Consider the following 20,383-nt stretch of genomic DNA (forward strand, 5'->3'; position numbering starts at 1 on the left):
TTTGTGCTTCTAACATCTCATGTACTTTTTGTCAACTAAGATAATAAACGGCCTGATTTCACAGACAGGAGCTTTTTACCGTGGAATTATATATTTACTAGGCATCGAACTGCCATGATAGAATCATAACAAGTCAAAATAGCCAACCATTCCTCACCTTCCATTTAAGTGGCCTGGATTTAAAAGTAGATAAAATGATTTTTACAAGGCCAAATTTTCTTAAATTTCAAGTGGCAACATTGTTTTGATTCTATTTTAATGTTTTCATTTTTTTTATCCACCAAACCTTTTGGTCTATTTATATAATCTCGTGGTGCTATGGCTACTAGGTCTCTTGATTAGGACCGTGGCTGTTAGGAAGAAAAAGGTTTTGAATGGAGTCTAGCAACCTTTCAGAAATGGAACAATCACCATTCTGTTACCTACAGAATGACTTGGTGAGGTGAGCATTAATGAAGGAATGGAAGGAAATTTTGTTGATTGGAAGATTTGAAGAGCTAGAGGCCAGAATAAAAAGATAACTTAGAAGCATGTAATAGGGATCCCTGGGTGGCACAGCGGTTTGGCACCTGCCTTTGGCCCAGGGCATATCCTGGAGACCCGGGATCGAATCCCACGTCGGGCTCCCGGTGCATGGAGCCTGCTTCTCCCTCTGCCTGTGTCTCTGCCTCTCTCTCTGTGTGTGTGTGTGTGTGTGACTATCATAAATAAAAATTAAAAAAAAAAAAAAAAGCATGTAATAATTGGGGAGAGGCTAGATCTAGATGAAGTATTGGACCCCCAAACAGAAACATGAATTATACCTGGCTTTGGGCATAGGGAAGAAAACTGGAAGATGGAGGCAATGATGATCTATTTCATATCTAAATATCAGAATTCTCAACTGTGCTTGCCTCCTTGCTGGTGCCTTTTTTTTTTTTTTTTTTTTTCTTTACTTTAGTTGTCACTGTTACTGCTCTAAGATTGCTGGAAAGCAGAAAATTCTAAGTATATCTCAACTAAAAATATTTAAGCATATATAGTTAGTTGAAGCACTGAAATATAACTTGAATCTGAAAGATAATCAACTTAGGAATTTTTGTTCTTAACCAAAATAAAACTTTTCAAACATTTTCATGTTTGCTTCTCATAGAACTGATGATGTAAAATTATATATCTGTATCTTCTATGTAACTAAGCCCTTCTTTCTCTCTGCTCTCCTCATTTCTCAATCCTTCCTCTGTTTTAACACATAAAATCATTAGTCTTAGGATGGACAGTAAATTTAGATTCTTTCTTAACATAGGCTTAACTACCATTTAGTGACTTCTTCAAGAACCTTGGCAGCAAAGCTGAAAAACCAAAGCTTTGTCTCCGAAAGTCCTCTCTGAGGGAAGGGAAAAGTATCTGAGGAAGTCCCTTTATTAGAGAACTTGCAACTGTTTTGCCACCTCTCCCTCCGTTTCCCCATCCCCTCCAACCCTGGCTCTTCTTTGTAGAGGGAAGAGAACAGTTAGGACCTATGATGTCTTCGTTCTCTCTTTGCCTGGTCATAAAACCATAAAGTGGGCACGTTCCCATTTCCCTTGTATTTTATACTTGTTTGTCTTGGAAGAAGGAAGCCTCTGTTTTTTGGCAGAAACTTCACATGGTTCTTATTTCTTGTTTCACTAAGACAAAAGTAGCATAACAATGGACCTAGTGGGGGAAACAGCTGAAAAGACAGGATTTCTATTTTTTGTTTGAAAAGACACCATAGAATATATAATGCCTTACCATTTACACAGTATGCATCCACTAAGCTTCTACCACTGTTAGAGCCCTCATCTTCCTGTGCTGGTTAACAAGAAACCTTCCACCCAATGCAAAGTGCTCTAACTGATGCCAAACCTGAATCTGGAAATAAAAAGGTTTTCCTGGGATCCCTGGGTGGCTCAGCGGTTGAGCGCCTGCCTTCAGCCCAGGGCATGATCCTGGAGACCTGGGATCAAGTCCCACATCAGGCTCCCTGCATGAAGCCTGCTTCTCTCGCTCTGCCTGTGTCTCTGCCTCTCTCTCTCTGTGTGTCTCTCATGAATAAATAAATAAAATCTTTAAAAAAAAAAAAAAAGGTTTTCCTATAGCAGTAGGACTTTAGACTGTTAGTTGAGCTATTATCACAAGATAGATAAGAAAGCCTTCCAAATTGTTAGCACAGGGCTCTTTGCAATGACTCTTGAGGTAGTTTAAGCTAAAGCCTTTAAGCAAGGATACCGAAGAAAGGCTTCTTTTCTGTTGCATCGGAAAATAGGGAATTCTTCCTCCAACTGCACTAACTTTTTCTAACATGCCAAAATTTGCTCCGTCTGGCTCCTAAAATTAAGACTTCCCTAGTGAGGAAGATGTTTGTTGAGTTTTTGTTTTGTTTTGTCTTGTTTTTAGATTTGTATTTAAGAGAGAGAGAAAGCACAAGCAGGGGGGGGAATGGCAGAAGGAGAGGGAGAAGCAGGCTTCCCACTGAGCAAGGAACCCAACGCAGAGCTTGATCCCAGGACCCCGAGATCATGACCTGAGCTGAAGGCAGATGTTCAACCAACTGAGCCAGCCAGGTGCCCCAGGAAGATGTATTTTTTAAAAAATTTTTAATATAGCAAACTTCAACTTTAATGAGGTCCTTGCTTCCACCAAAGACAGAAGAAGCTATAAAGGTGGCATTTCAAATCAGTTTGGGAAAAACTGATGTTGAAACAGTGGGTTGGAGTTTGAACTCAGTCTTCAATGCCACCACTAGTGCATACCTTTGTGCAAATTAGAAAAATTCCTCCAGTGGATTCTGTACTTTCCTGTGCACTGTAGCCTTGCTGGATTTCAGCCCCCACTTAGCCTGTCAGCCTGGTTCCCTTGTGCAATGGATCCGTTGCACAGCCATATGCAGTAGTCTTGCCTGTTTCACTGCTTATCTGCAAAACCACTTTAGATAGATCAAAAATATTAATGTAAGAAAATGAAAATGTAAAATAGTAGGAACACCTGGGGAACACAGTCGGTTAAGCACCTGACTCTTGGTTTTGGCTCAGGTCATGATCTCAGGGTCGTGAGATAGAGCCTCCATTGAATACCAGACGCATGCAGTCAGCACAGAGTCTGCTTGAGATAGTGTCTCCCTCTCCCCTGCCCCTCCTGTTCGTTCTCTCTCTCTCTAAAATAAATACGTCTTTAAAATATATATATAAAATACTAGATGACTTTGTAATGTTCTGTTGTGATGTAAGAAACCAAGATAGAGGCAAGAAGATTATAATTTATTACTATAGTAGATAAAACCCAAAATCTATTATGGCTACCTATCCCTCCCTCCAAAAGAAAAACTGAAACTAGGGAAAATTACTTGCAACATATATTTGCATCATCTTTCATTTGTGTCACCTCAGAGTCTCATAACTGATCTCGCTGCTTCCCCATCCACTTCCAGTCGTAACAGAACCCTTACTACAGCCTGTAAGATATTACTGGTCTGCCCTACCACTCCCTGACCTCTTCTCGGACTCTCCTTTTCCTCACTCACTCTTCCCTAGACTGTCTACTTCCTTGCTGCTCCCTAACCACACCAACTGGTTTCTCTCTTCATGGCTTTTTCGCTTGCCATTTCTTCTGCCTGTATCTTCATATAGATTACTCCCTTACTTTCCTTCAGGTATTCTCCTAAATCTCCACCTTACCAGAGAGAGAGGTCTTCTTCCCTGGCCGTTCTGTACACAACAGCATCCCCCGCCACACACACTGCTGTCACTCTTTACCCTGCTTTGTTTTTTCCAAAGCACCTGTCACAACCTTGTGTGTGTGTGTGTGTGTGTGTGATTTTTTTTTTTTTTTTTCTGTATCCCACTACTAGAATATAGCTTCCTTAAGGACAGGAATTTACTTTGTTTCCTGTTTTAACCCCAGTGTCTGAATGAGTAAAATATGACAAAGAACTATTTAACCCTAAAGTACAAACTCTTTAAAAATTTTTGAAAACAATAGAAATAGACAAAGGACATGAATAATCCACTAAAAACATTTTAATGGCCAATTTACCTGAGATGTTCACCCTTCATTCCTAATTAAATAAAATGTAAAATAAACCTGAAATTTTTATCATTCACATAGGAAATAGTTGAAAATTGTGTTTGTAACAGTGAGGGGAAGCAGGTACTCATATATTACTTATATTATTAGCTGGAGTGCAAATTGTACATTATTAGAAGGTGATTTGGCAGTATTTATTAAACTTAAATATTCTCTCCAGCTGAGAAATTTTTCTAAGAATTTATCTTAAAGAAACATTGGCACAGGTACTCAAAAGCACCATTTGTATTGTCGTCTTCCCTGCTTCCAAGGCTCTTTAGTCCCAAAGGGAAGATCAGTATGACAGACCCCAGGAAAACGAGAGTCCTGGAATCAGTGCAGAGGTGCCATCGGACCATTTTTGTAGACTACAGGGGTGCTGTGACACAGGTGCTGAGAGCCAGTCTTCCCATTTGCCACAAGCCCATAGAGATAGCAGAACGTACATTAGGCTTAAACTCCAGAAGTTTTTAGTTTAGGTTAAAAACAAAAAAGAAGCTGAAGAGAAAACCTTTGGGGACAGCAATAGGAGTGGGGAGAGACAACAATGAAGGCGTTTACTTTTCAATTTGTGCATTTCTGGACCTTTTGAATTTCCTGACCATGTCTATGGATTACTTTTTTCTCTTTTTTGTCTATTGTCTAAGAAATGATGGGCCATGGTTTTATGATCTTTCCTTTATATTAAAAAATAAAAAGCCTAATAACTTAGTTTTAGTTTTAAAACAATAAAACTTGTTTTATTTTTTCCCAAATGGAAAATTTGGGAAGCTTTATCATCCAAATGATCAAAGCAATATTAATTTGGAATTAAAATGAGAGACTGAAGGGCACCTGGGTGGATCAGTTGGGTGAGTGGCGGTCTTCAGCTCAGGTCATGATCCCAGGGTCCTGGGATCGACCTCCGAATTGGGTTCCCTGCTCAGTGTGGAGCCTGCTTCTCCCTTTCCCTCTGTACCTCCCCCCTGCTCAAGCTCGCTCGCTCTCTCTCTCTCTCCCTCCCTCCCTCCCTGTCTTTCTCATAAATCTTTTAAAAATATGAGAGAGGGCAAGACTGGGTGGCTCAGCGGTTTAGTGCCGGCTTTAGCCCAGGGCCTGATCCTAGAGACCCGGGATCGAGTCCCACATCAGGCTCCCTGCGTGGAGCCTGCTTCTCTCTCTCTCTCTCTCTCTCTCTCTCTCTCTCTCTCTGTGTCTCTCATAAATAAATAAATAAATAAATAAATAAATAAATAAATAAAATGAAAATAATTTTAAATCATTGAAGATAATATATCTAAACTATCTTTAGTATGCTGAAATATCATATATATTCAAATGTTTTGTAATTTTCTATTTGATATATACATTCCAAAATTACCATCTTCCTTATAATTTCCTATGTCTGTGAACAACAGATTGAATTACATAAAACTTGATTTTTTCCATAACAAAATAAGCATTTTATGGCTTTTGTATAAAAACTTGAGTTAAAAAAAAAAAAAAAACTTGAGTTTTTACAAACTGGCATTGTATGATTAAGAAAGGAACAGACAGACCATGATGAACTTAGGCTAAACTTCTACAAATCTATACCATTTTTTCTATCAAAGCCTACCACTACTGATAATCCTGCTTCTTAGAGGCTCCTTTGGCAGATTTCCAGCTGCTGAACAGTATTGTCCCATAAGTTCAAATTGGCCTCTCCATGGGAAAGGAGTGGTTGCTCAAACTGCTGGTTTTCAAATCCCTTGTGAACAAAGGATTATGTGTCTATTACTTTTATATACTTCCAGAGATTAACACATAGTTGTCAAAAATAAATCATGAATTAAAATGTTGGAAAATAACAGCTACAAGTTCGAGAACTAGTTACATTGGATCCTTGGTGAGGGGAGATAAAATCTATCCTAGGCTCTAGATGTGCATGGAATCATAACCTCACTTTCTAGTGTGTCACTTTATGTATGTTTCTGTAACCTTCTATTGTAATTGACTGCTGACCTTACATTGTGAAACACTTCATTGTCCTCTTTACTCCTTTCAAAATTAAATATTATTTCCACAAGTGCAGTTGTTCCATTGGAATGTGTGCTTCACATCCATTTGCAAGTTATGTAAATCAGTATATGCTGATTAATCTTACTGACCTGGTCATGTGATGTATTTTTATTTAATTGCTTCAGTCCTGCAATTAGCAAAAAAGAATGGCATTTCATAAAAACAAATACCCATTCAAATCTGCGAACAAAAAGATGAATATATACATTCATTTGTTTGCTTATGCATTTTTTCAAACAAAATCTAAATATCTGGTAATATTAGAATAAAGTGATAAAAACATTGAAAAGGGGACACATGAAGCTTCAGTTAGATTGGCTCATTCAAGGAAATGAGATCGCTAAGGATAAACGTGTGTGTGGTACAGTGAGTCAAGGAATCCCAGCAAATCGAGGGGGTTAGACAAGCAGAAATAAGAGCGAGGCAGAGTAGATGAAAGTCAGCTAGCGTTGCTGGGAGATACCTTCCGTGTCCACTGGACTCCATCACTGAACAGAGGGAAGCCACTCCCACTTGCTGAGGACTCCCCTAGACAGGCACCTCCTAACATGTAGTATCCTAACATGTAGACCCGTGGTTGAGGTTCCATGGTATAGCCACTAGAGGCTGCCCTATAGCTCCTACTTGTACCATTTCCCTGCTGCAGTGCTATTAGCTGCCTTGGACAGGCACGTGTACAGGCCTTACCTCTCTCACTCAGATGAGCTCTTTGGGACAAGATCTGTGGGGGGTGGTTTATACCTTAGTTATAATTTGCACGTAGTGCTGATATTATTATAGGGGGTCAATTGCACAGGCCCAGGGCCTGCTAGAACCTTCTCAATATTGAGGTGGCTCCCTGCCTGTGGTGCCAACTCAAATACTAGTATGGTGGTTAGAAATGCTGCCTCTAGAGCTAGAACCCCTGAGCTTGAATCCTGGCTCTGTGGCACTGAACAAGTTACTTACCCTTTCTGAAATAGTGTCCTCTATAAAATGAGGATAGCGTGCTTGAGTGCCTATCTTACAGAATATTGTGAACTAAGGTTTTCAGTACAGATAACTTGCAGATACCTATGTTGATTTAGTTCTAACGTTACTTGAACAGTTTAAAATTCTCTGGAATCCTCTCAAGTACTTTGGGATCCTAGCTAGTTGATCACTACCTTTACTATCTTTTGAGTTAATTTATAATGTAACATGTAGCCAAATCTGTAATATGATAAAGGTAAGTGAAAGAAGCATGGTGTTCTATAATCTAAAGATAAGGAGGAAGGAGTTGTTTCTGTTGGAGGTGACCTTCAGGAAACCAAATCTTTGTCCTTAAGACAGTCTCAGGATTGGCCACGCACCAAGCTGTCAGGAAGGTCCGTCTGGTCCCCAGTCTTAGTCCACAAGGGCATTTCAGCCTGAAGGGTCTTCTCTGGCTTATGGCTTCTGCTGCTTCTGTGCCGTGTTCAAAGTACAGGAACCCTTAAAAGGCTACCTCTGGTCCGTTTGTTCTGATGCATCAGGCAGGATTGTGCTGCTCTCAGTTGTGGGCAATAGGATGCAGATTTCCTTCACCTCTAGCCACTGACAGATGTGGCTCACTCCCCTCCCCCTCTCCTCCACCAGGAGAAAGACTGTCCAGCTTAGGGAGCAGGGCCTATTCACCCCACTTAAGGCTAAGACATTTAGTCTCTCTCTGACACTTCTTGCTAGAGGTTTTTGGAACAATTTCTGTTTTATGCTCCACTGTCTCCCTCTCCTGAGCCAATACGTAAAAGATGACCACTTGCTTAATAGGAAAAAGAAAAAGGGGAACACAGGGAGCCCTATAAACTCAATTCCAGAACTAGAAAGCTTGGGCTCAAGCCCTAGGTCTTCTCCTTACTGGCTGTTAGAGCCGGGCAGGTCAGTCTGCCATCTAGAAACTACTGCCAATGGCTCCTACCCCCAGGGGCCGTTGTGAGAGTTAAAAACTAGATGTGGCTGCTTAGCATGAAAGTTCTTTGGCTCATAGCAAGCCGCAGATTCCTCTGTCTCCCCAGCAGACCCCAGAGCTGGATGCACAGGAGGCAGTTGGAGCTCTCATAATCCACTGTGGAGTCTAAGCCAAGATGGAGACATCTGACATTCTTATTCACTTAGGCCTGCAGCTGCAACCTGTTGATGCCCATTTTATTCTTTGTTGAAATGTGTTCATTTACCCCTCTAGGGCAGCAAATAATCTCTTGGAATGTGTCAAAGAAGATTAGCCAAGAAGTATTTATTAAGCTGTGCTGGGGTTCCATATTAATGACAGGCGCCACAGAGGGCATAAAGAAATGTAAGGATGCTCACTCCCTTCAGGGAGTTTATAATTTAGTTAGAGGAACAGTTACAGGTTAAAACCAACAGATGTAGAGAGAAATAAGTCAAAGGACATTTCAAGGTAAGCGACCACAGGTCAAAGGAGTGGAGCAGATGTGTTTTAAGACACTTGGAGGAAGTGAGGGCCAGACCAGGCTGGGATTGCATGGCATGGCAGGGATTGGAGCTGGTTTGTATTAGGTAGTTTTCAGCTATAAAAGTCAGAAAAACAACCCAAAATTTCATAAAGGGTAAGAATATCTGTTATCTCACATATGATAAGCCTGGAGCTCAGAACATATGGAGGGCCCAAATTTCTATTCCACCATCTTCAGCATGTTGGCTTTTGTCCTCAGGCCTGTTACCTTATGAAACCCAGTTGGTGACAACAGTTCCCAGATCAACAACTTAGAACAGCACAAGAAAACTTTGCCCAGAAACCCTCTCAGCAAACTTAGTCTTGTCCACATAGAGGATACCTAGGGCCTAAACCAGCCCCTGGCAAAAGGAAGAGAATTAAGAAGATTGGTTCAAACTAATCAAGATTCGCTCCTGGGGCTGGGACTGGGCAGGGCCCCTTCCTCCAGCACACAGGTATGAAAGTGTACATCCAAATAAATTGGGTTTCTTCCACCAATTAAAGAGAGAGATGGACTCAGAGAGGCAACCAATGGTGTGTGCCACATGGGTGGTGTTGGTTCCTTGGTCCAAAAGGAAGCATTTGGTAGCAAATAGCATTCTGGACTCTGAAACAGATTGCCAGGGTTCCAAGCCCTGCCCTGTCACTTAGTAACCTGAGCAAGTAGGTTAAATTCAGGAGGCCTTAGTTTTCTCATCTCTGAAATGAGATAATAGGTCCAACCTAGAGTGTAAACTTCATGAGGACAGCGACTTGTCTTGTTCACTGAGCTACCCTCAGCACTTAGCACAGAGCTTTGCACCTAGCAGGTACTCAATAGGTATTTGTTGAATGGATTCATAAATTAGATTGTTGTGAGGATTAAATGAGTTAAAGTACAGTGCATAGCCTATAAATTGTGCCCAAGAAAATATACTTTGAGCTACATTTTAGAGACACTGGGAACCCTTCTCCACACGTGTCTTTTTGCTGCTTTGTTTCACATGGGCTGCCAGATTTATCACTGAACCCTTGCTCACGCAGAAGTTGACATGTGTCAAGAAGGCTCTGCTCCTGGTGAACTGGGGCTAGGACAACAAAGGCCCATCACATCCTCTGCCGGAAAGAGGAAAACACTTGTGAGTCCAGTACTTGGGACTCTGCAGGTTGCAGCTCTGACCGGTTTCTGAGCCGACCTTCACATTGTTAACTCCTCACATTGTTAACTCCTCGGGGGTCAACCCCCTGAACCCCACCCTGCTGGGACCAGCTCAACTCATTCTGAGTGGAGGAATGCCTGTTTCACTCTGACTGAAAGATTTGTTTCCACTCCATCTCAAGTCCAGTCTCAGCCAGCGTCTGACAGGTGGGCCAGCCCCACCCATAGAGGCTGCCCCCAGGAAATGCTCACCCTGTTTCTCCCAGGGTCGGGGGGAAGCTCATGCAGGGAAACAGCAGAGCCCCTAGCCACTTGGATCACTCCTAAACCTTTTGAGATTCTGATCTGTCGTCCCCTCCCTCCTGTCCCCGGTAGCATTTTAAGGGCATAATGGCAAGAAGGGAAGACAATAAAAATGCCTACCTTAGGGCCTCTGACCCTGCTGACCCTGGCCTTGTCTCTGGTCTATCTCCCCCCGACCATGCCCCATCACCCTCTCTTCTTGCGCCCCCTGCTTGAACCAGAGGCAGGGGCACTGTGGGGCTGGAGGCGTGGAGGATGCTAAACCAGTTTCTCAGGAATAATCCCTGTCTTCCCTCAGACTTCACTTTGGTCCCTTGGCCTCCTCCCAGCTTTCCATGCCCATTGGTATCCGGGTAGGTTCTGCAGCCCAGACTGGACTATTGGAAGGCCTCACCATTCCCTCTTCACTTTTAGGCAGCATTGATCAAGGCCAGAGGGTCAGTGGCCAGGCAGCAAGGCTGTTAGCCAACAGCAATATTAACTACCCAGCCCCCCTCCACCTCCCTCCCCCACCCCCAGGCCTTTCCAATTTGCTTTTGTTGAGGAAAAGAGCTCCTGAGAAATTCCCTAATCTGCAACCCAGCAGGCATTCCTACTCCATGGAACACTGTGGAGAAAATCCCCCTGCCAGCTGTCTTCCACACACCTTGCCCAGCCCCCAGGGTTCCTCATCACCCTGGGCTCCCTGCCCCACCCACCCTCACAGGATGGATGGAGAAGTGGGGCCAGGGAGAGGGCACCAAAGGGACCCAGAGCGTCCCTATCTGACCAGGCCCTCAACTTCCTTCCCACTAAGGATCTCTAGGACTTGACCTTTCTTTACTTGACTATCCTCCCCTTTGCTTAACCTAACCAATACCATGAAGGCAGGCAGATATCCTGGAAACCTCTGCTTCCCGGGCACCCCATCTGCCATGTAGGAAGCCCTTTGGGAAAATCTGTTGAGAGTGGGCCTCTGCCTCTGGTCTGGTTCTCCTCGAGGCCCAAGACTTAGGAGCACCTCTAAAGAGAGGCCTCCCCAGAGTGCAGGAGACACAGGCCCCCAGTGGCAACACTTACTCATTAATCCAAGCGCTTCCCCGTAGGGGTTGAAGGTGGGAAGAATTTGTCCCTCCCTTCCTGGCCCTGCAGCAGAGGTGTTGACAAGTGTAGGCAGGTAGAGACAGGCCCACACAGCCATTAGGAAGGTCTTCGTAAAGCTCCCTGCATACCACTCAGCATGACGGGAAGTGTGAGGAAGATCCTAAATATCTAGAAAAAGTTGTCTGTAAAAAGGAAATTTTTTTTTTTTTTTTGTAAAAAGGAATTTTTACCATACCCTAGAACCCTCGATTTTGTTTCTGAAACTTTTCATTCTTTGGGAAAACCTGGGAAGCCTTAGTTTATAAAAATTTTAGGACTCTGCTGTTACATGGCCTGAGTACATCGCCACTGGTTTCTTCAAACCATGCAGTGGGACATTGCTGATGTAAGCCATCACTCCAGCGGAACCTGACTGAACCGACATGAGGCAAGTTACCTTTGAGGCAATATCTCCATTTTCAAGAACAAAAGAATAGAGTGAAAAACTGCTACTAAGAAATTGTAAGGACACCCTCTTGGCAGATTTGCCAATGCTGCAATTCCCAGGGAGCCGAGATTCAAAGGCAGAGAGTCCCCTGGTGACAGCACCCGCCGCCGCCACTGCCTTTGACTGAATTACAGAGACGTCACACACTCAGAGCCGGAGCCAGGACGGGCCTGTGTGGGCAGCAAAGGGAACAATCCGAGCCTATGAGCAGGGAAAGCTGAGTTCCAGTCATGACTGCCTCTGTTTCCTCTGCGGCTCTGCTGAGTCACTTCATCTCTCGGGGCTGCAGCTTTCATACCTGTAGAAGGGGGCACAGGGCTGGTGATCCTAGAGTCCCTCTCAGCTCCACGATTCACTGTATTCTAAGTAAGGATGGCCAGAGCATAGAAACTCCTCACGCGTTCATTCCACCCGGATTACGTGAGTGTTTACTATGTGCTCAGCACCAGGCTGGGCTTCCTGCCCCGGAGAGCTCGAAGCCTGCTGGAACCAGCAGACACGTGACTCTGCTGGGATAAAGAAGGGCAAAGGGCACACCCACTGGCCCAGGGATATCTGGGCATCTGCCCACCTGTCCCTGCAATGGGCAGCCACACTTGGGAGGGTTTCTTTCAATGGTCCACAGGTCCCGCTTGCCCTTGTACAACCTATGCGAGAGATGGATCTGAGTTGGCAGGCATCCTCACCAAATCAAGAAGTCACGCAACATGATGGAGTAGAGGCACAGGTCTCCGTTTGTGCAGGCCATCCATTTTCAGAAGCCTATAAAGACAAAAATAAAAGAGTTGAGAACTACTGATTTATCATGCTCAGGAATTGAATAGAAAAAAATAGCAAAGGTGCTTGTTTTGAGCATCAGCTGGATTTTGATCCCCCAGTACCCGTTCCCCCTCAATAACAGCACCCTACTTTTGTTCCCCACATCATGTGTGGCAACAGAAGGGCTGTGCCCAGGATACCCTCCCCTCCGCACATGACCTGAGCCTGCCAGCCACTTTCCTTGTTCTTGCAGCAAATGGCAGAGGTGTGTACTCGGTGGGGCACGTGGTAGGGGCACCTTCCCACCAGGGGTGGCTACAGTATCCTGTTGCCTAGAGCGCTGGCTTCTGCCCTGGACTTGATTCTTCAGGCTTCTCATCAGTGCTAGGACTTAATTACCTGACAGCCATCAAAAAATTCCTTTCCTTCTCAGGATGGAGCTGAAGTGGGTTCCATGGCTGGTAGTTGGAGGACCTAATGGAAATCTTCATGCTCAATGACATGAGGTCCAATGTTGTGCACTTCAACCAAAATGTCTGTGTGCAGCTTGAGACCTTAGCTCCAGAGGTGACTGGGGGTCATGGTTTTGGAAGATAAACCTGCCCCCATGTGGTGGGTAGATAATAGTGATGAAAGTAGAGAAAAAGATTGTTTACTGAGCTCTCAGGACGAGCCGTCCCTGTGCCAGGAGCTTTGTTTGTTTAATTCCCGCAACCCTATGAGGCAGGTGAAATCATCCCGATTTTGTGGACGAGGCAATGGAACTCAGCTGGTTAAATCACATGCCAGAGGTCACTTGGTTGATGACCAACAGAGTGGGGATGCGAACTCAGGACGGTGAAAACTCAGAACTTGGGCTTTTAACCAGACACCACACTGCTACACTGTGGAGGATTTATGGAAGAGTTCTCACAAAGAATCCGACCAGCCCAGTGCCACCTTGGATATAAGGGTCAAGGGGAGTGGGAAGAGCCAAAGAGTGCAGCAGTCTCCATCTGGTTGCCAGCAACAGTGGGGCCACTCATCGGGGACACTACCTGCAGCAGGGCAGCCAGACGAGGGCTCTGGGTGAGCACGTCCAGGTTGACAGCCAAAGCCACGGAGAAGGTGGTGTTTCAGAGAGCGTGGCAAGAGAGGAGCAGGGGGCCAAGACTGGGGGGCTTGGGGATCCCATAGTTGGACACTGGGAGGAGAAGAGATGCTAGGGGAGGAGACAAACAGCCTCAGAAGCCAGGGCATTTTGGAAGGCCAGGCTTCACCTGGTGCACTCAGGGGAGCTGGCCCATGGGTGCCCAGGGGAGCACCCCTTCCTGTTTCTAAAGGGTCTGGCTGAGTGGCTGGCTTCTGGCCCCTGCCACCCCAGGGAGCTGGTGCCCATGCTCCACAGCACCAGCTGAGACCCCAAAAGGGGAGTTGGGCCCAGCTGCAGCCAGGGCCTACCCGTCCTGTCCTGTGGGGCAGGGAGCCAGGGTGGGGGTGGGGGTGGCCTGGGTTCTGTGGGCTGGGGGAGGCTTCCACGGAGCCTGGCAGGCAGCCCTTCCCTTCCCTCCCTCTCAGTCAAGGAAGGCAGGGAAAAATGTGTTTTTATAAATAGCTCCAGCCCCAGCTGATTTGTAAATTCAGTGGGTTTTTTTGTGTCAATGACATCACCCTCCTCCCCATAGCAACCCCCGACGATATCAAAATTGCCAAGCAACGTTGGAGCAGCTCCGTGCCCCAAACGAGCAGGTCGTTGCCTGAGGATTTAATGGAGAAATCCCAAAGTGAGCCTGGGTGCGTGGTGGAGGAGGGGCACGCTGCGGCTGGGAAGGCAGCCGGAGCTCGCTTGCGCCTGTGTGCAGCCTGCCAGGCAGCCCTGGGCCTGCTGGCGCTCCTCGGCCAAGGCCACGCTCCCTTTGACAGCGCTGCTGTCGACAGATGGGGGAGGGCACTGCTCCCTGCCTGATGTGCCAGGAGCTGGGAGCAGCCATCCAGGTGACTAAGCCAGCCCACTGGCACTGAGTCACCTGCTGGCCCCCAGATTCCTTCCTCCCTTTTCGCATCCGATTATTTTGGGAGCTGGAAACTCGGAGCTGCACCTGGGGCCCGCCCCTTCCAGTCCTTCCCTCTCTACCCTGGGCTCTAAGGAAGATGGGACCTATCAGGAATCCGCTGCCTCCCCCTAAGGATATGGAAGATGCTGTGGGGGCCCGAGGTTCCAGGAGAGAGATGCTGGCCGGCGAAGTGCAATAGCAGATATGGTGATCAGGCTGCTGTGTCCTCTGGAGGTGTCAGGAGAGAAGGGGAGCCGGGTCCGTGCTAACTGGAGTTCTCCTGGGCTGGCTTTGAACTCCCCTCCCGCAGGATATTGCTGTGAATGAGTGGCTTCTAGGGTCAGAGTGGCATTTGGAGAGCAAGGCTGGATTGGCTGAGGCTGGCCTGTGCAGGTAGGTGGCTCTGCGCTGGGTGTGTGTGTGTGTGTATGAGGGTGTGCATGTCATCCCCTCCCCCTCCTGCTGAGGACAGAGAGCTGGGGACGGAGGACTTGGCAGCAGTTAGTCCTAACTGACTCCAGACCCTCCCAGACCCTAAGATGGGTGCTTCGGAAAAGGGACTCCAAGCGCCTGGCTAAACGGGACGAGGAGCAGCTCCAGCTCAGGCCCAGACCCTCTATGAGGCCACAGGACAGAGACACGGGAGGGTTTCAGGTAGGGAATGGCCGAGAGGGGTAGGCCAAGGACGGAGGCCCACCTGCCGGCACGCCAGACACCGCCCTGGCTGCCCCCCTCTTCTGACAGCCCCAGGGAACTAAGGAGACAGCCTCCTACCAACGAATTCTGTCATCCGACCATGTAGTGCCAGTCAGCACCGAAGCGTGTCCTCTGCGAGCCCACAGGGACGCATTCCCGGAGGAGGGCGCTGGCCAGGACGCGGCCTCCCCGGGCTCGGGCCCGCCGGGGCCGCCGCTCGGCCTGGCGCCCACGGAGCATGCTCCAGTGTGTCAGGCAGCGGGGCGTGGGCCACCTCCCGCGCCTCCCCCAGAGGGCTGGCAGGCTCGGGCCACACCGGTGAGGGAGCTGCCAGGGGGAGCAAGGCTCTGCGCCCACAGGGGCAGGACACCAAGACGACACCAACCAGGAGCCTTCGGGAGAAGCGGCTAAGCAAGGAAAGCACTGAGGTTTTCTTCCTCCTTTCCTTTCTCTCTCTCTTTTTTTTTTTTTTTTTGCCTGAAGGGAGTGCCTCTTCCTGGGCTAGAAACGAGCACCGGCCTGCAGTGAGTGAGGAGCCGCACCCCCAGCGCCCCAAGAGTGGCCACGGTAAGGTCCCTGCGGCCAGGGGGCCGGGGCCGGGGCTCGGGCCCTGCGGGCGGGGCTGGGGCGCCAAAGCGTCCAGGCTCAGGGGCGGAGGCCGCGGGGCTCCGGGACGAGGAGCCCCACACCCCACGCCCCACCCGGGCCTGCTGCTGCCTTCCCAGGTTGATTTTGAAACAGCCTGGTGCAAGCTGGCTTCTGGCTTCCCGGGTGGAGGAAGAAATGCTTGTTTCTACCGTTCCTGCCTTTACCTCCCTCCCTCTTGCTGGGCCAGGCTGGTGTGGTGCCACCGGGACGCCCCTCAGGGAGGCCCCGCTCACCCCCACCACCTCTCTGGGACACTCCACTCAACTATTCATCCCACAGATATTTATGGAGCACCACTGGGACCCAGCTCCCTGGCACGCCCTCATGCAGAGTTTGACCTGGCGGAGATTCTGACTCTGAAACTTGGCGGGAGGTCCGGTTCAGGGGACCGCCTGGCTGGGCACCATTGCTTCTCACAGGCCCCAGGCTCCCCAGCTCTGCTGCAGGGTTCAGGACACGCTTGGCTCCAGGAGGGTCATGCCCACTGGGCTCGGGGCTTAAAGTGCTGGGGCTCCATGAAGAAGCCAGGCGAATCCAGCGCACGCTGTTTGGTCTTTCCCTGGTGTCACACAGCAAGGCTGGAGGGTCTTTCCCTAAGCTGGTTCTGGTGGGAACTGGGTACCAGGAGTAGAGGATGGACTCAGGGCTGCCCGACCCCACGGAGGCTCATCTAGCTAGGGATAAGGCCTTGGGGCCGAGCAAGGGGGCCCCTCTGCAGCTTAGGAGGGGGCCTTGAAGCTGAAAAGCTCTGTGCACTTGAGAATGGGTGCAAGGTGGTGGTGTGGGGCTGTACAGACCTTTTGGGCTCCCAAAGACAGACTGATTCTTTATGAGCTGAGCTCTCTGGAATGTGCCAGGCACAGGGAAGGTGCAGGTGGATCTGGGGGTCTCTAGCCACAGTAAAGCTCACTCAGCACAATACCCAAGGATGAGAGGGGGGTGCCCTCTGTCCTGGAGAAGCACACTGGACTTAAGTCCAGATGAACTGCCAGTGTCTCCCAATCAATTAAGCCCCATACCTGGCTCTATGAGGAAAATGACCCAGCAGTGGAGGTATTTGCCTCCTTGCAAAAGGTGACTCCAAGCCTAGGGGGTCTCCCATGTATGCAGAGCTGAGCAGCTGCTGATACCCATGCTCAGCTGGCAGAGGTTATGGAGTGCCAGACAAACAGCAGGCCAGCTGCCTGGGCTAAGAGGAAGCAGAGAGTAGAAGCCAGGGCACAGGTGGCATGGGGGGGCAGGAAGAGGAGAGGTTGCCTGGGGTTTCAAGAGGGCTCAGGGAGGGCTCTGAATGGCTGCTTTCTTATACCTACCCATGTCCATGGGAGGGGCTGGCAGGAGAGAGCTGGAGACACTGAGAGACGGTCCCAGAGATGCTTCTAACACACTGTGTCCTGGGTGCAGAAGGCAGGGAGGACTGTCCTGTGGCCCGAAGCAGAACCATTCCTGTAGGATACCCTCGACACCATAAGTGGGAAGGCCCAGGACTCAGGACCGACTCAGGCAGTAGGAAGGTTGCTAGCCAACCTCCTGAACAGGCATTCGGCAGCCTGACCCTCAAAGAAGTGAGTTAGCCAACAAGTTGGGAGAGAACATGGAAAAGGAAACTTTCGAGGCAGAAAGAGCTCTCGACTACCTGGCCCTGCCAAGGGAAGCACACTGACCAGAAGCTGCCCCCTCATGAGCTCTGCCTGAGGGCCCACTCAAGGCTAAGGTGAGAAGTAGGAGACGTGAGATAAAGGGAAACTTGTCTGTTCTTGGCAAGACGTGGGCTCCAGGCAGCACTTGGAGGTGGCAATTGGCACCTAGTTCTGCTCTCTCACTTGCAGGGGTTGCCTGATGACTAAGTACAAAACACAGGTGGCAGAGACGGGGTGGGGGGAAAGTGCTGATAAATGAAGGAACGAGCCCTTCCCCTGGAGAGCTTACAGCTCTTCCCCAGAGGAGTAGAAAAGGGAGCCAAGCTTGGAGCCAACCCCACCAGAGACCAGCTGAGCTACAGAGCTTTGATCGGCAACAGGGTGGTGATGTTCCTTTGCCCACCTCAGGCCCCCACCACCTCCAAGAAGCTGTGAGCCATGACCCATCCAGTCCAGATAATTTATAAATTTAGACCAATACTGGGAGATGGATCTTAAAGTAGAACCTAACAAAGATGGATAAAAACAGATTAGTTGAGAATGGAAAGCAAAGGAAGAAGCCGTTGGAACAGCAATGGGCAGAGGATGCATGCTCAAGGAGGTATACAAATGCAAGAGGGAGAATGGAGAATGCTGGGAAGGAATGGGAAGGAATGCCATACCAGCTCCAGTTTTTCCTGAATGGCAAATTGTCAGCCACTGAGTTTCTCCTAGAAATGACTTGAGTCTGTTGAGAGTTTCCTTCTCCATCTGGGGTCTAGTTTCAGGTCTTGAGGACTTAAAACAGGCTGACAGGAAAGGAATCAAGAGGCCTGCTCCGACTCCTTTGTGGGTCTGAAATTCTGTCATGTGGTGGCCCTGATTCATTGAGGAACTGCGTACTCACGAGCCCCACTTGAAGCACAAACTTGGAGGGGCTGCATGCAGGGGGCCAGACCCAAGACCACAGGGGACCCCTTGATTGCTCTGGCAAGTGACTTAGAAATGCCCAGGAACCATAAGGTTCAGACTCAGAGACTTTATGCTTTTTCTGCTGAAGTTATCTGTTCTACAGATTTAGGAAAGGTAATCCCAGGTTCTGTCCACCGCAAAGAGTAAAGTATGTCCCAGAACATGGCATACTTTCATATGCTGGGGGGAGTTAGCATGCAAAAAATGGGTTCCAGTTTCCCCATAACTGCACAGACCCACATTAGCCCAAGCAAAGAGACACCCATGCTGGCCAGCAATTTCTATAAAACCTCATTACAACACATCAGGCAGTGCAGAGACCCAGGTCTTTATAGGAGGGGAGGCAATGACCTTTTTCCTACACCTGTGGATCTTCTGTGGCAACCTTCCCCCCTCCCTGCCCCCCTCGTGCTGCCTCAGTCAGCAACTGCTGGCATCTTTCTGCTTGGCTCTGGTTTACCCAAGTCACAAAGCACTCAGGCCCCTGGGCCGCTGGCTTAGGAGGTGGAGGCAGATCTGTGTTCTCTCTCACACTAAGGCTAATCAGGACTCAGAGAGGGGGTACCTCTAGGTGCTCAGAGAAGCAGATCCAGAAAGCTCAGGTCAGCTAGTGAGTTGCTCTGGTTTCTGAACCCCTTGTGTCAGGGACCCAGCCCACTCCACCTCTACCCTCAGGGCAAATAGCAACCAGCCAGTCACCTTTACTCAAGGTAAGTAAAGGTGCTGCCTGTTGCCTGCCTGCCTGCCCCAGCTCCTGAAGGCTGCAGGAGCAGTGGCAGGCAGAGTTAAAACCGGGAGGACTGGTTCTCTGGTTCAGCTTCCTGGCCTGGAGCCTCCAGCCTCCATTTTCTTTCTTTTAGCTTCAAATGAGGAAGGGCACAGAGAGTGGAGGGAGCCAGGGGACCATCTATTCCACAGCCCCACGTGCATCCCAAGCAGAGTTCGGGGTCAGTGAGGTGGGGTGCAGAGGAGGAAAGGACTGCCCCCAAAAGAAGCTCGCCACTTTGGATTGACGTAGCACATTCGAGCCCAGAGGAGTCTCTAAGAATGTTTAATCAAGCCCCATAATTTTATAGTGGGAAGCAGAGGCCCAGGGAAGGAAAGTGTGTCCTGAGATCACACAGCTAACTGGGGGCAGAGCCTTGGTTTCAGGCCTTGGGGGTCTGCACCTCCCAGTCCTATACTCCCTCACTGCCCACGCTGCCTTTTTTGTTAGCAGCAACATCAAATGTGTCCCCCAAGCATGGGCAGGCAAAAGCTGCAAGGTAACCTGATGGCTTGGAGGGGACAGCCTGGCCCCATACACTAGGAGGCCAGACAGGTCCTGATGCTCCTCTGTGCCTCCTGCCCTAACAGGGGCCTGGCTCTGTACTAGCGCCACCCCGGCCCCACCCTGTCCTGCCCTTGTATCTTGCCCAACATGCAGCCCCAGTTCAGCCCATGTTCATTCATCAGTGTCCCCCAAGGAGAGGCTTTGCCCCCCCACCCCCCAGCCCAGGATACTCTCCAATAAACAGATCCAGCTAATTTGTAAATGGATTGACTTATGTTCTCCTTGTCCCAGGAAGCATTTTACATTTTAACCATAAAGCTGGCAGTGCCTTAAGCCAAAGAAGAAAGTAATGATGACTATATCTAGGAATGAAAGAGAGATTCCAGGGCAGAAGTCAGAGGAGACACACAGGAGCCCCTTCACTTCTGGTGGTCTTTTCACCAGTATATACCATGACCCCAGGCAGGAAATTAAATAGCCAAGGGCCACCACCAGAGGTTAGATCCCAGAAGCAGGAGGCTTGCTGCCTGTCAGCTGTCACCCTGTCACCAGGCCCAAGCTGGACAAGAAGACTTATTTTCCACTATAGTGGGTCTTGGTATGTCTGGGATCCAGAAAGGTGGTGTCCCATGCCCTGGAGAGGGATGGAGCCAGGCTCAGAGGCAGGAATGCAAGGCCAGGAGTGAGCGTGCATACAGAACTCCTGTGGAGGAGAGGATGGAGAGACAGGAAAACTGCCCCCACCCATGATCCCAGCAAAGGCCACTGTGCCACTAGTGGACACAGCAGTGCACACCAGCACCCTGCCATGGAAG

The 20,383-nt window shown here is 48.6% G+C and overlaps 1 protein-coding gene and 1 long non-coding RNA gene across 5 annotated transcripts in view; one reads left to right on the forward strand and one right to left on the reverse strand.

Moving 5' to 3' along the window:
* Positions 1-8,315: 8,315 nt before the first annotated feature.
* Positions 8,316-15,301, reverse strand: LOC112676131 (uncharacterized). The gene is made up of 3 exons (XR_003146285.3): positions 15,135-15,301; positions 12,255-12,330; positions 8,316-11,866 (listed from the first exon to the last, which is right to left on the reverse strand). It is a non-coding gene; the product is annotated as an uncharacterized LOC112676131 (long non-coding RNA).
* The window catches only part of PAK6 (p21 (RAC1) activated kinase 6), a 37,340-nt gene continuing 30,981 nt past the window's right edge, over positions 14,025-20,383 (forward strand). The window contains exons 1-2 of one of the 4 annotated variants that reach the window (XM_025473220.3): positions 14,025-14,753; positions 15,540-15,623. The gene's annotated coding sequence lies outside the window, so the exon portion shown is untranslated. Of the gene's footprint in view, positions 14,754-14,837; positions 15,015-15,539; positions 15,624-20,383 lie in introns of those variants that run through there. The other 3 variants (XM_035708718.2, XM_025473214.3, XM_025473216.3) reach the window with 3 other exon arrangements.

The sequence above is a fragment of the Canis lupus genome, chromosome 30, assembly GCF_003254725.2.
Source record: "Canis lupus dingo isolate Sandy chromosome 30, ASM325472v2, whole genome shotgun sequence".
In the NCBI taxonomy this organism is placed as follows: domain Eukaryota; kingdom Metazoa; phylum Chordata; class Mammalia; order Carnivora; family Canidae; genus Canis; species Canis lupus.